Source organism: Rutidosis leptorrhynchoides, chromosome 10 (assembly GCF_046630445.1).
Source record: "Rutidosis leptorrhynchoides isolate AG116_Rl617_1_P2 chromosome 10, CSIRO_AGI_Rlap_v1, whole genome shotgun sequence".
Lineage (NCBI taxonomy): Eukaryota > Viridiplantae > Streptophyta > Magnoliopsida > Asterales > Asteraceae > Rutidosis > Rutidosis leptorrhynchoides.
In genome coordinates this window covers 279,024,403-279,038,476 of record NC_092342.1, presented here as the reverse complement: position 1 = coordinate 279,038,476, position 14,074 = coordinate 279,024,403, and positions in this window count along the sequence as shown.

Here is a 14,074-nt window from a genome sequence, read left to right as displayed (position 1 = left end):
CTAAAAGGGATTTTGGTGGATGTTGGTTCCTATTATTCTATATCTATATCTATGTGCATATGTAGTAGGTATAAATATATGCAATTAGATAGATGGAAAGGGAACGTGCACTAGCACTAATCAATCAATTTCACAGTAAAAACAAATAATAAATCTCAAATTTCAATTAGGTACAATACACACTTTAATAATTAGATTCATGGATCAAAATTCAACCAATTAAGAATAGAAACCTTATAATATAAATATATAATATTAGCCGTCGTTTACTATTTCATTTACGGACTAAAATACATGATCCGTTTGATAATTAGCGTCGGATAAAAGTCACCGGAAAAATCCCAAATTTTTATATTAATTATCTTTATTTATTTTAGTTATTATGGAATAAAATTCGATCATAAATTATTAAACAAAAATTAACTCACTGTCCACACCCGATCTTGGGTAAAATATAAAAAGTGTTAAAATTTAATAACTAGGTCCTAAATACATTTTTTTTAGTAAGCCTAAAATTTATAGAACTCATTTTTGGATCACCATTTATTTTAAGATCATATAAGTTTGAATTAAACTTCTCAAAATAATAATCTAAACGTCCAACGAGTATTACAATCATTAAATAATTATATTTAATATACTCTATACATATATTTATTTTTATATGTATACACATTTATTTGTAAATAATGGTTCGTGAATCGTCGAGTATGGTCGAAGGTCAATTGAATGTATGAAACAGTTCAAAATTTTTGAGACTCAACCTAACAGACTTTGCTTATAGTGTCAAAATCATATAAAGATTAAGTTTAAATTTTGTCGAAAATCTCCGGGTCGTCACAGTACCTACCCGTTAAAGAAATTTCGTCCCGAAATTTGATTGGGATGGTCATGGCTGACAATAAGTATGTTTTCATGGCGCATACGAGCTAGAATTTAGAGTTTTTATCATCAGTGAATAACATAGATCAAACAATTCATTTATGGGGAGAGTACGAGTGAAGTTATCACAAAAGTGTGAAAATGAGTAAATAAAGATTTGTCATATCTTTTGACGTAGATAGGATTTGATTTCCAGAGTCCAAGAGATTTGGAGAAAATCTTCGTAAAAAGATTTGATTCTTCGGTAATTAAGGAAATAGGATCTTCTTTGTTTAAATGCATTAATCTATTTTGATTTCTCTGTTGGATATTTTCACTATAAATTCACCTCTTCCGTTTGCTTTATTTTCACCACTCTTAAAACTTTCTTCCACAATTCCTACTTTTGTTTCCTCTTTTTGACTTTAAGTAGCAAATAATGGTCCAGAATTCGTAGATATGAACATAGTTAATATTATAAGAAAGAAATGGAAATAGCACGATTTGATTTGTCAAATTACCAGAATCACTGAGAATAGAACTATCAAGAATATATTTTCTTGATATGTTCAGAAGTTAATCAGAATGAAAGAGTTATGTAACATGACACATGTTGACGTTATAATCTATGAATCATCATGTTCCATTTAGAAACTCAGCATGACTTACTGTAATATAATCACGTTGATCAAGTGTCATTATATTATACTAACTCATGCATCAGTTCCCAACATTACTTCAATCACATTCATATTTTAAGCTCGAAAGTTTACAGAATATAGAAATTAACAGTTTCTATATGATGTAACACTGATAGCACGAAGAGATTAATGATTTAAGATAAGAATAGATATGAAAATATCTTCAGAAATATGGAGGATATTTATAATGAAAGATACGATGATATCTTGGAATTTCTAATATCGAAGGATGGTGAAGAAAATTTGTCCGCAAGAGTTTGGAGTCAGAAGCAAGGTATTCGCTAAAGATTTCATCAAAAATAGAATCATCAGGATTCTTAATGTACAAGTTTAGTCCTTGTGATTTGTTCAAAGACTCCTTCGTAGTTTGCTCAATCAGTTTTTCAGTTTCAAACTTTTTCTGAGCTTTACCAACATACTATTTTTTATCATCAAACTTCTGACGGTTAAGGTCGTTTACAGTTTTTGCTGCTTCATTCAGCTTTTTCAACATTACAAGTATTGATTCGCAGACTGAGTGCTTTTCAGAATGGAAGATCATAATTCTAAAAGATAAGGATTATATGTATACATATAACTGTTGATGTAGTAACGCTGCGAGATTCAAAATAGTGATTTCTAATTCTCATTAATTGATGTGGTAATTCTCGTTACAAGATACAGATTAGTATATGATAGGTTTTAACGAACAAATATAATGATTCTTCGGAGAGACTTAAGCCAATGAGTAAAGAAGTTGCTGGTAAATTTACTGCTAATGTGATGAGATATAAACGGTTCTCCGGTAACGATGACGAAAGGTAGACTTATATAACAAAGTTATAGTAAGACTTATTCGAATGAAAGGTCGATGTTAATTTGCTGAAGCTGTGACAAAATTGACTACTTTGGAAAGAGATTGCAATGTTAATTTCGGTAATAACAACATCCAAAGGAATTAGTGAAATGTCCCGTTCTTATTGATTAAAAACGTTCCATATTAATTGATTTCGTTGCGAGGTTTTGACCTCTATATGAGACGTTTTTCAAAGACTGCATTCATTTTTAAAACAAACCATAACCTTTATTTCATAGATAAAGGTTTTAAAAAGCTTTACGTAGATTATCAAATAATGATAATCTAAAATATCCTGTTTACACACGACCATTACATAATGGTTTACAATACAAATATGTTACAACAAAATAAGTTTCTTGAATGCAGTTTTTACACAATATCATACAAGCATGGACTCCAAATCTCGTCCTTATTTAAGTATGCTACAGCGGAAGCTCTTAATAATCACCTGAGAATAATCATGCTTAAAACGTCAACAAAAATGTTGGTGAGTTATAGGTTTAATCTATATATATCAAATCATAATAATAGACCACAAGATTTCATATTTCAATACACATCCCATACATAGAGATAAAAATCATTCATATGGTGAACACCTGGTAACCAACATTAACAAGATGCATATATAAGAATATCCCCATCATTCCGGGACACCCTTCGGATATGATATAAATTTCGAAGTACTAAAGCATCCGGTACTTTGGATGGGGCTTGTTGGGCCCGATAGATCTATCTTTAGGATTCGCGTCAATTAGGGTGTCTGTTCCCTAATTCTTAGATTACCAGACTTAATAAAAAGGGGCATATTCGATTTCGATAATTCAACCATAGAATGTAGTTTCACGTACTTGTGTCTATTTTGTAAATCATTTATAAAACCTGCATGTATTCTCATCCCAAAAATATTAGATTTTAAAAGTGGGACTATAACTCACTTTCACAGATTTTTACTTCGTCGGGAAGTAAGACTTGGCCACTGGTTGATTCACGAACCTATAACAATATATACATATATATCAAAGTATGTTCAAAATATATTTACAACACTTTTAATATATTTTGATGTTTTAAGTTTATTAAGTCAGCTGTCCTCGTTAGTAACCTACAACTAGTTGTCCACAGTTAGATGTACAGAAATAAATTGATAAATATTATCTTGAATCAATCCACGACCCAGTGTATACGTATCTCAGTATTGATCACAACTCAAACTATATATATTTTGGAATCAACCTCAACCCTGTATAGCTAACTCCAACATTCACATATAGAGTGTCTATGGTTGTTCCGAAATATATATAGATGTGTCGACATGATAGGTCGAAACATTGTATACGTGTCTATGGTATCTCAAGATTACATAATATACAATACAAGTTGATTAAGTTATGGTTGGAATAGATTTGTTACCAATTTTCACGTAGCTAAAATGAGAAAAATTATCCAATCTTGTTTTACCCATAACTTCTTCATTTTAAATCCGTTTTGAGTGAATCAAATTGCTATGGTTTCATATTGAACTCTATTTTATGAATCTAAACAGAAAAAGTATAGGTTTATAGTCGGAAAAATAAGTTACAAGTCATTTTTGTAAAGGTAGTCATTTCAGTCGAAAGAACGACGTCTAGATGACCATTTTAGAAAACATACTTCCACTTTGAGTTTAACCATAATTTTTGGATATAGTTTCATGTTCATAATAAAAATCATTTTCTCAGAATAATAACTTTTAAATCAAAGTTTATCATAGTTTTTAATTAACTAACCCAAAACAGCCCGCGGTGTTACTACGACGGCGTAAATCCGGTTTTACGGTGTTTTTCGTGTTTCCAGGTTTTAAATCATTAAGTTAGCATATCATATAGATATAGAACATGTGTTTATTTGATTTTAAAATTCAAGTTAGAAGGATTAACTTTTGTTTGCGAACAAGTTTAGAATTAACTAAACTATGTTCTAGTGATTACAAGTTTAAACCTTCGAATAAGATAGCTTTATATGTATGAATCGAATGATGTTATGAACATCATTACTACCTTAAGTTCCTTGGATAAACCTACTGGAAAAGAGAAAAATGGATCTAGCTTCAACGGATCCTTGGATGGCTCGAAGTTCTTGAAGAAGAATCATGACACGAAAACAAGTTCAAGTAAGATCATCACTTGAAATAAGATTGTTATAGTTATAGAAATTGAACCAAAGTTTGAATATGATTATTACCTTGTATTAGAATGATAACCTACTGTAAGAAACAAAGATTTCTTGAGGTTGGATGATCACCTTACAAGATTGGAAGTGAGCTAGCAAACTTGAAAGTATTCTTGATTTTATGAAACTAGAACTTTTGGAATTTATGAAGAACACTTAGAACTTGAAGATAGAACTTGAGAGAGATCAATTAGATGAAGAAAATTGAAGAATGAAAGTGTTTGTAGGTGTTTTTGGTCGTTGGTGTATGGATTAGATATAAAGGATATGTAATTTTGTTTTCATGTAAATAAGTCATGAATGATTACTCATATTTTTGTAATTTTATGAGATATTTCATGCTAGTTTCCAAATGATGGTTCCCACATGTGTTAGGTGACTCACATGGGCTTCTAAGAGCTGATCATTGGAGTGTATATACCAATAGTACATACATCTAAAAGCTGTGTATTGTACGAGTACGAATACGGGTGCATACGAGTAGAATTGTTGATGAAACTGAACGAGGATGTAATTGTAAGCATTTTTGTTAAGTAGAAGTATTTTGATAAGTGTATTGAAGTCTTTCAAAAGTGTATAAATACATATTAAAACACTACATGTATATACATTTTAACTGAGTCGTTAAGTCATCGTTAGTCGTTACATGTAAGTGTTGTTTTGAAACCTTTAGGTTAACGATCTTGTTAAATGTTGTTAAACCAATGTTTATAATATCAAATGAGATTTTAAATTATTATATTATTATGATATTATCATGTATGAATATCTCTTAATATGATATATATACATTAAATGTCTTTACAACGATAATCGTTACATATATGTCTCGTTTAAAAATCATTAAGTTAGTAGTCTTGTTTTTACATATGTAGTTCATTGTTAATATACTTAATGATATGTTTACTTATCATAGTATCATGTTAACTATATATATATCCATATATATGTCATCATATAGTTTTTACAAGTTTTAACGTTCGTGAATCACCGGTCAACTTGGGTGGTCAATTGTCTATATGAAACCTATTTCAATTAATCAAGTCTTAACAAGTTTGATTGCTTAACATGTTGGAAACATTTAATCATGTAAATATAAATCTCAATTAATATATATAAACATGGAAAAGTTCGGGTCACTACAGTACCTACCCGTTAAATAAATTTCGTCCCGAAATTTTAAGCTGTTGAAGGTGTTGACGAATCTTCTGGAAATAGATGCGGGTATTTCTTCTTCATCTGATCTTCACGCTCCCAGGTGAACTCGGGTCCTCTACGAGCATTCCATCGAACCTTAACAATTGGTATCTTGTTTTGCTTAAGTCTTTTAACCTCACGATCCATTATTTCGACGGGTTCTTCGATGAATTGAAGTTTTTCGTTGATTTGGATTTCATCTAACGGAATAGTGAGATCTTCTTTAGCAAAACATTTCTTCAAATTCGAGACGTGGAAAGTGTTATGTACAGCCGCGAGTTGTTGAGGTAACTCAAGTCGGTAAGCTACTGGTCCGACACGATCAATAATCTTGAATGGTCCAATATACCTTGGATTTAATTTCCCTCGTTTACCAAATCGAACAATGCCTTTCCAAGGTGCAACTTTAAGCATGACCATCTCTCCAATTTCAAATTCTATATCTTTTCTTTTAATGTCAGCGTAGCTCTTTTGTCGACTTTGGGCGGTTTTCAACCGTTGTTGAATTTGGATGATCTTCTCGGTAGTTTCTTGTATAATCTCCGGACCCGTAATCTGTCTATCCCCCACTTCACTCCAACAAATCGGAGACCTGCACTTTCTACCATAAAGTGCTTCAAACGGCGCCATCTCAATGCTTGAATGGTAGCTGTTGTTGTAGGAAAATTCTGCTAACGGTAGATGTCGATCCCAACTGTTTTCGAAATCAATAACACATGCTCGTAGCATGTCTTCAAGCGTTTGTATCGTCCTTTCGCTCTGCCCATCAGTTTGTGGATGATAGGCAGTACTCATGTCTAGACGAGTTCCTAATGCTTGCTGTAATGTCTGCCAGAATCTTGAAATAAATCTGCCATCCCTATCAGAGATAATAGAGATTGGTATTCCATGTCTGGAGATGACTTCCTTCAAATACAGTCGTGCTAACTTCTCCATCTTATCATCTTCTCTTATTGGCAGGAAGTGTGCTGATTTGGTGAGACGATCAACTATTACCCAAATAGTATCAAAACCACTTGCAGTCCTTGGCAATTTAGTGATGAAATCCATAGTAATGTTTTCCCATTTCCATTCCGGGATTTCGGGTTGTTGAAGTAGACCTGATGGTTTCTGATGCTCAGCTTTGACCTTAGAACACGTCAAACATTCTCCTACGTATTTAGCAACATCGGCTTTCATACCCGGCCACCAAAAATGTTTCTTGAGATCCTTGTACATCTTCCCCGTTCCAGGATGTATTGAGTATCTGGTTTTATGAGCTTCTCTAAGTACCATTTCTCTCATATCTCCAAATTTTGGTACCCAAATCCTTTCAGCCCTATACCGGGTTCCGTCTTCCCGAATATTAAGATGCTTCTCCAATCCTTTGGGTATTTCATCCTTTAAATTTCCCTCTTTTAAAACTCCTTGTTGCGCCTCCTTTATTTGAGTAGTAATGTTATTATGAATCATTATATTCATAGATTTTACTCGAATGGGTTCTCTGTCCTTCCTGCTCAAGGCATCGGCTACCACATTTGCCTTCCCCGGGTGGTAACGAATCTCAAAGTCATAATCATTCAATAATTCAATCCACATACGCTGCCTCATATTCAGTTGTTTCTGATTAAATATGTGTTGAAGACTTTTGTGGTCGGTATATATAATACTTTTGACCCCATATAAGTAGTGCCTCCAAGTCTTTAATGCAAAAACAACCGCGCCTAATTCCAAATCATGCGTCGTATAATTTTGTTCGTGAATCTTCAATTGTCTAGACGCATAAGCAATCACCTTCGTTCGTTGCATTAATACACAACCGAGACCTTGCTTTGATGCATCACAATAAATCACAAAATCATTATTCCCTTCAGGCAATGACAATATAGGTGCCGTAGTTAGCTTTTTCTTCAATAACTGAAACGCTTTCTCTTGTTCATCATTCCATTCAAATTTCTTCCATTTATGCGTTAATGCAGTCAAGGGTTTTGCTATTCTGGAAAAGTCTTGGATGAACCTTCTGTAGTAACCAGCTAGTCCTAAAAACTGTCGTATGTGTTTCGGAGTTTTCGGGGTTTCCCACTTTTCAACAGTTTCTATCTTTGCCGGATCCACCTTAATACCTTCTTTGTTCACTATGTGACCGAGGAATTGAACTTCTTCCAACCAAAATGCACACTTTGAAAACTTAGCGTACAATTCTTCCTTCCTCAATACTTCTAACACCTTTCTCAAATGTTCACCGTGTTCTTGGTCATTCTTTGAGTAAATAAGTATGTCATCAATGAAAACAATGACAAACTTGTCAAGGTATGGTCCACACACTCGGTTCATAAGGTCCATGAACACAGCTGGTGCATTAGTTAAACCAAACGGCATGACCATAAACTCGTAATGACCGTAACGTGTTCTGAAAGCAGTCTTTGGAATATCATCTTCTTTCACCCGCATTTGATGATACCCGGAACGTAAGTCAATCTTTGAATAAACAGACGAGCCTTGTAGTTGATCAAATAAGTCATCGATTCTCGGTAGTGGGTAGCGGTTCTTGATGGTAAGTTTGTTCAACTCTCGGTAGTCGATACACAACCTGAATGTACCATCTTTCTTCTTGACAAACAAAACAGGAGCTCCCCACGGTGATGTGCTTGGTCGAATGAAACCACGCTCTAAAAGTTCTTGTAATTGGCTTTGTAGTTCTTTCATCTCGCTGGGTGCGAGTCTGTAAGGAGCACGAGCTATTGGTGCAGCTCCTGGTACAAGATCTATTTGAAATTCAACGGATCGATGTGGGGGTAATCCCGATAATTCTTTCGGAAATACATCAGGAAATTCTTTTGCGACGGGAACATCATTGATGCTCTTTTCTTCAGTTTGTACTTTCTCAACGTGTGCTAGAACAGCATAGCAACCTTTTCTTATTAGTTTTTGTGCCTTCAAATTACTAATAAGATGTAGCTTCGTGTTGCCCTTTTCTCCGTACACCATTAAGGGTTTTCCTTTTTCTCGTATAATGCGAATTGCATTTTTGTAACAAACGATCTCCGCTTTCACTTCTTTCAACCAGTCCATACCGATTATCACATCAAAACTCCCTAACTCTACTGGTATCAAATCAATCTTAAATGTTTCGCTAACCAGTTTAATTTCTCGATTCCGACATATATTATCTGCTGAAATTAATTTACCATTTGCTAATTCGAGTAAAAATTTACTATCCAAAGGCGTCAATGGACAACTTAATTTAGCACAAAAATCCCTACTCATATAGCTTCTATCCGCACCCGAATCAAATAAAACGTAAGCAGATTTATTGTCAATAAGAAACGTACCCGTAACAAGCTCCGGGTCTTCCTGTGCCTCTGCCGCATTAATATTGAAAACTCTTCCGCGGCCTTGTCCATTCGTGTTCTCCTGGTTCGGGCAATTTCTAATAATGTGGCCCGGTTTTCCACATTTATAACAAACTACATTTGCATAACTTGCTCCGACACTACTTGCTCCGCCATTACTCGTTCCTACACCATTTGTTCCTTTCGTTCTATTAACCCCTGGTCCGTAAACCTCACACTTCGACGCGCTATGACCATTTCTTTTACACTTGTTGCAAAATTTGGTGCAGAACCCCGAGTGATTCTTTTCACACCTTTGGCATAGCTGCTTCTGATTGTTGTTGTTGTTGCGGTTATTATTATTGTTGGGATGATTGTTGTAGTTGCTATTGTTGTTGTTGTTGTTGTTGGGCCGTTTGTTGTAGTTGCGATTGATGTTGCGATTGTTGGGATAATTGTTGCGATTATTGTTGTAATTGATGTTGTTGTTGTATTGGTGATTCTTATCACCGTTTTCCTCCCACTTTCTTTTGACTTGCTTCACATTGGCCTCTTCAGCAGTCTGTTCTTTAATTCTTTCTTCAATCTGGTTCACTAGTTTGTGAGCCATTCTACATGCCTGTTGTATGGAGGCGGGATCGTGTGAACTTATATCTTCTTGGATTCTTTCCGGTAATCCTTTCACAAACGCGTCGATCTTCTCATCCTCATCTTCGAATGCTCCCGGACACAATAGGCACAATTCTGTGAATCGTCTTTCGTACGTGGTAATATCAAATCCTTGGGTTCGTAACCCTCTAAGTTCTGTCTTGAGCTTATTGACCTCGGTTCTGGGACGGTACTTCTCGTTCATCAAGTGCATGAATGCTGACCACGGTAGTGCGTACGCATCGTCTTGTCCCACTTGCTCTAGATAGGTATTCCACCATGTTAACGCAGAACCTGTGAAGGTATGCGTAGCGTACTTTACTTTGTCCTCTTCAGTACACTTACTTATGGCAAACACCGATTCGACCTTCTCGGTCCACCGTTTCAATACGATCGGTCCTTCGGTTCCATCAAATTCCAAAGGTTTGCAGGCAGTGAATTCTTTGTAGGTGCATCCTACACGATTTCCTGTACTGCTAGATCCAAGGTTATTGTTGGTATGTAGCGCAGCCTGTACTGCGGCTATGTTTGAAGCTAGAAAAGTACGGAATTCCTCTTCATTCATATTCACGGTGTGTCGAGTGGTCGGTGCCATTTCCTTCAAAATAGTCAAATGGAACAAGTTAATCATACAGAATATTAAGAGTAGTTAATAGTATTTCGTAGCATAATATGAACTCATTTATAAAAGCTTTTTCTTCATATTAGCGTTTTATAAGTTTAAATTCGGGTAGTACCTACCCGTTAAGTTCATACTTAGTAGCTAATATACAATTCAACTACTACAATTCTATATGAAAAAACTGATTATAATAATATTTCGCGTTCAAACTTTTACACAATATTTTACAAACTTACAATACCGCTTATTTTACATATAGCATGAAATATAGCACACAATAAATTTGATACAAGATGGTTGTGAAGATAATTCTAGCTAGTACACAAGTCGTTCAGCAAAGGCAATAAAGACACGTAATTCATACGTCCAGAAACAAGTCATGCATTCTGGTTTTACTAGAATTACTTCCCATCCTTGGTCTTGTGGAACATAACCGTTATGGCCGTTGATAAGATAGCGTGTTGTAATGTCGTCAAAGGGACGAGGGTTACGTAATGTCCAACAGTCCCGTAACAATCTAAAAACCTCATTTCTTACCCCAATTACCGACTCCGTCACTTGTGGGAATGTTTTGTTTAATAGTTGTAGCCCGATGTTCTTGTTCTCACTTTGGTGAGAAGCGAACATTACTAATCCGTAAGCATAACATGCTTCTTTATGTTGCATGTTAGCCGCTTTTTCTAAATCACGAAGTCCAATATTCGGATATATTGAGTCAAAATAATTTCTTAACCCATTGCGTAAAATAGCATTTGGGTTCCCCGCAATATATGCGTCAAAGTAAACACATCGTAACTTATGGATTTTCCAATGTGATATCCCCCATCTTCCGAACGAAAGCCTTTTATAAACCAAGGCATTCTTGGAACGTTCTTCGAATGTCTTACAAACTGATCTCGCCTTAAATAGTTGTACCGAAGAATTCTGACCGACTCTAGACAAGATTTCATCAATCATGTCTCCGGGTAGGTCTCTTAAAATATTGGGTTGTCTATCCATTTTGTGTTTTTATACTGTAAAATAGACAAGAGTTAGATTCATAAAAAAAATACTTATTAATACAAGCAATTTTTACATATATCATAAAGCATAAGCACACTATATTACATATATTACACCACACGAATACAACTATCTTATTCCGACTCACTTGTTTCTTCTTCTTCGGTTTTGGTTCGTTTTGCCAAGTTTCTAGGGATATATGATGTTCCCCTAATACGAGCCGTCGTGATCCACATTGGTTTAGAAAAACCTGGTGGTTTAGAGGTTCCCGGTTCATTGTTACAACTTAAGGACTTCGGGGGTTGACGATACATATAAAGTTCATCGGGGTTGGAATTAGATTTCTCTATTTTTATGCCCTTTCCCTTATTATTTTCTTTTGCCTTTTTAAATTCAGTTGGGGTAATTTCTATAACATCATCGGAATTCTCGTCGGAATCCGATTCATCGGAGAATTGGTAATCCTCCCAATATTTTGCTTCCTTGGCGGAAACACCATTGACCATGATTAACCTTGGTCGGTTGGTTGAGGATTTTCTTTTACTTAACCGTTTTATTATTTCCCCCACCGGTTCTACTTCTTCATCCGGTTCCGATTCTTCTTCCGGTTCCGATTCTTCTTCCGGTTCCGACTCTTCTTCCGGTTCCTCTTCAGGAACTTGTGAATCAGTCCATGAATCATTCCAATTTACATTTGACTCTTCATTATTATTAGTGAGTCAATGGGACTTGTTCTAGAGGTAGACATCTATCACATAATATCAAACGCGTTAAGAGATTAATATATAACATAATATTCACATGTTAAAAATATATAGTTTCCAACAAAATTTGTTAAGCAATCATTTTTCAAGTAAACACGGTCGAAGTCCAGACTCACTAATGCATCCTAACAAACTCGATAAGACACACTAATACAAAATTCTGGTTCTCTAAGACCAACGCTCGGATACCAACTGAAATGTCCCGTTCTTATTGATTAAAAACGTTCCATATTAATTGATTTCGTTGCGAGGTTTTGACCTCTATATGAGACGTTTTTCAAAGACTGCATTCATTTTTAAAACAAACCATAACCTTTATTTCATAGATAAAGGTTTTAAAAAGCTTTACGTAGATTATCAAATAATGATAATCTAAAATATCCTGTTTACACACGACCATTACATAATGGTTTACAATACAAATATGTTACAACAAAATAAGTTTCTTGAATGCAGTTTTTACACAATATCATACAAGCATGGACTCCAAATCTCGTCCTTATTTAAGTATGCTACAGCGGAAGCTCTTAATAATCACCTGATAATAAACATGCTTAAAACGTCAACAAAAATGTTGGTGAGTTATAGGTTTAATCTATATATATCAAATCATAATAATAGACCACAAGATTTCATATTTCAATACACATCCCATACATAGAGATAAAAATCATTCATATGGTGAACACCTGGTAACCGACATTAACAAGATGCATATATAAGAATATCCCCATCATTCCGGGACACCCTTCGGATATGATATAAATTTCGAAGTACTAAAGCATCCGGTACTTTGGATGGGGCTTGTTGGGCCCGATAGATCTATCTTTAGGATTCGCGTCAATTAGGGTGTCTGTTCCCTAATTCTTAGATTACCAGACTTAATAAAAAGGGGCATATTCGATTTCGATAATTCAACCATAGAATGTAGTTTCACGTACTTGTGTCTATTTTGTAAATCATTTATAAAACCTGCATGTATTCTCATCCCAAAAATATTAGATTTTAAAAGTGGGACTATAACTCACTTTCACAGATTTTTACTTCGTCGGGAAGTAAGACTTGGCCACTGGTTGATTCACGAACCTATAACAATATATACATATATATCAAAGTATGTTCAAAATATATTTACAACACTTTTAATATATTTTGATGTTTTAAGTTTATTAAGTCAGCTGTCCTCGTTAGTAACCTACAACTAGTTGTCCACAGTTAGATGTACAGAAATAAATTGATAAATATTATCTTGAATCAATCCACGACCCAGGGTATACGTATCTCAGTATTGATCACAACTCAAACTATATATATTTTGGAATCAACCTCAACCCTGTATAGCTAACTCCAACATTCACATATAGAGTGTCTATGGTTGTTCCGAAATATATATAGATGTGTCGACATGATAGGTCGAAACATTGTATACGTGTCTATGGTATCTCAAGATTACATAATATACAATACAAGTTGATTAAGTTATGGTTGGAATAGATTTGTTACCAATTTTCACGTAGCTAAAATGAGAAAAATTATCCAATCTTGTTTTACCCATAACTTCTTCATTTTAAATCCGTTTTGAGTGAATCAAATTGCTATGGTTTCATATTGAACTCTATTTTATGAATCTAAACAGAAAAAGTATAGGTTTATAGTCGGAAAAATAAGTTACAAGTCATTTTTGTAAAGGTAGTCATTTCAGTCGAAAGAACGACGTCTAGATGACCATTTTAGAAAACATACTTCCACTTTGAGTTTAACCATAATTTTTGGATATAGTTTCATGTTCATAATAAAAATCATTTTCTCAGAATAATAACTTTTAAATCAAAGTTTATCATAGTTTTTAATTAACTAACCCAAAACAACCCGCGGTGTTACTACGACGGCGTAAATCCGGTTTTACGGTGTTTTTCGTG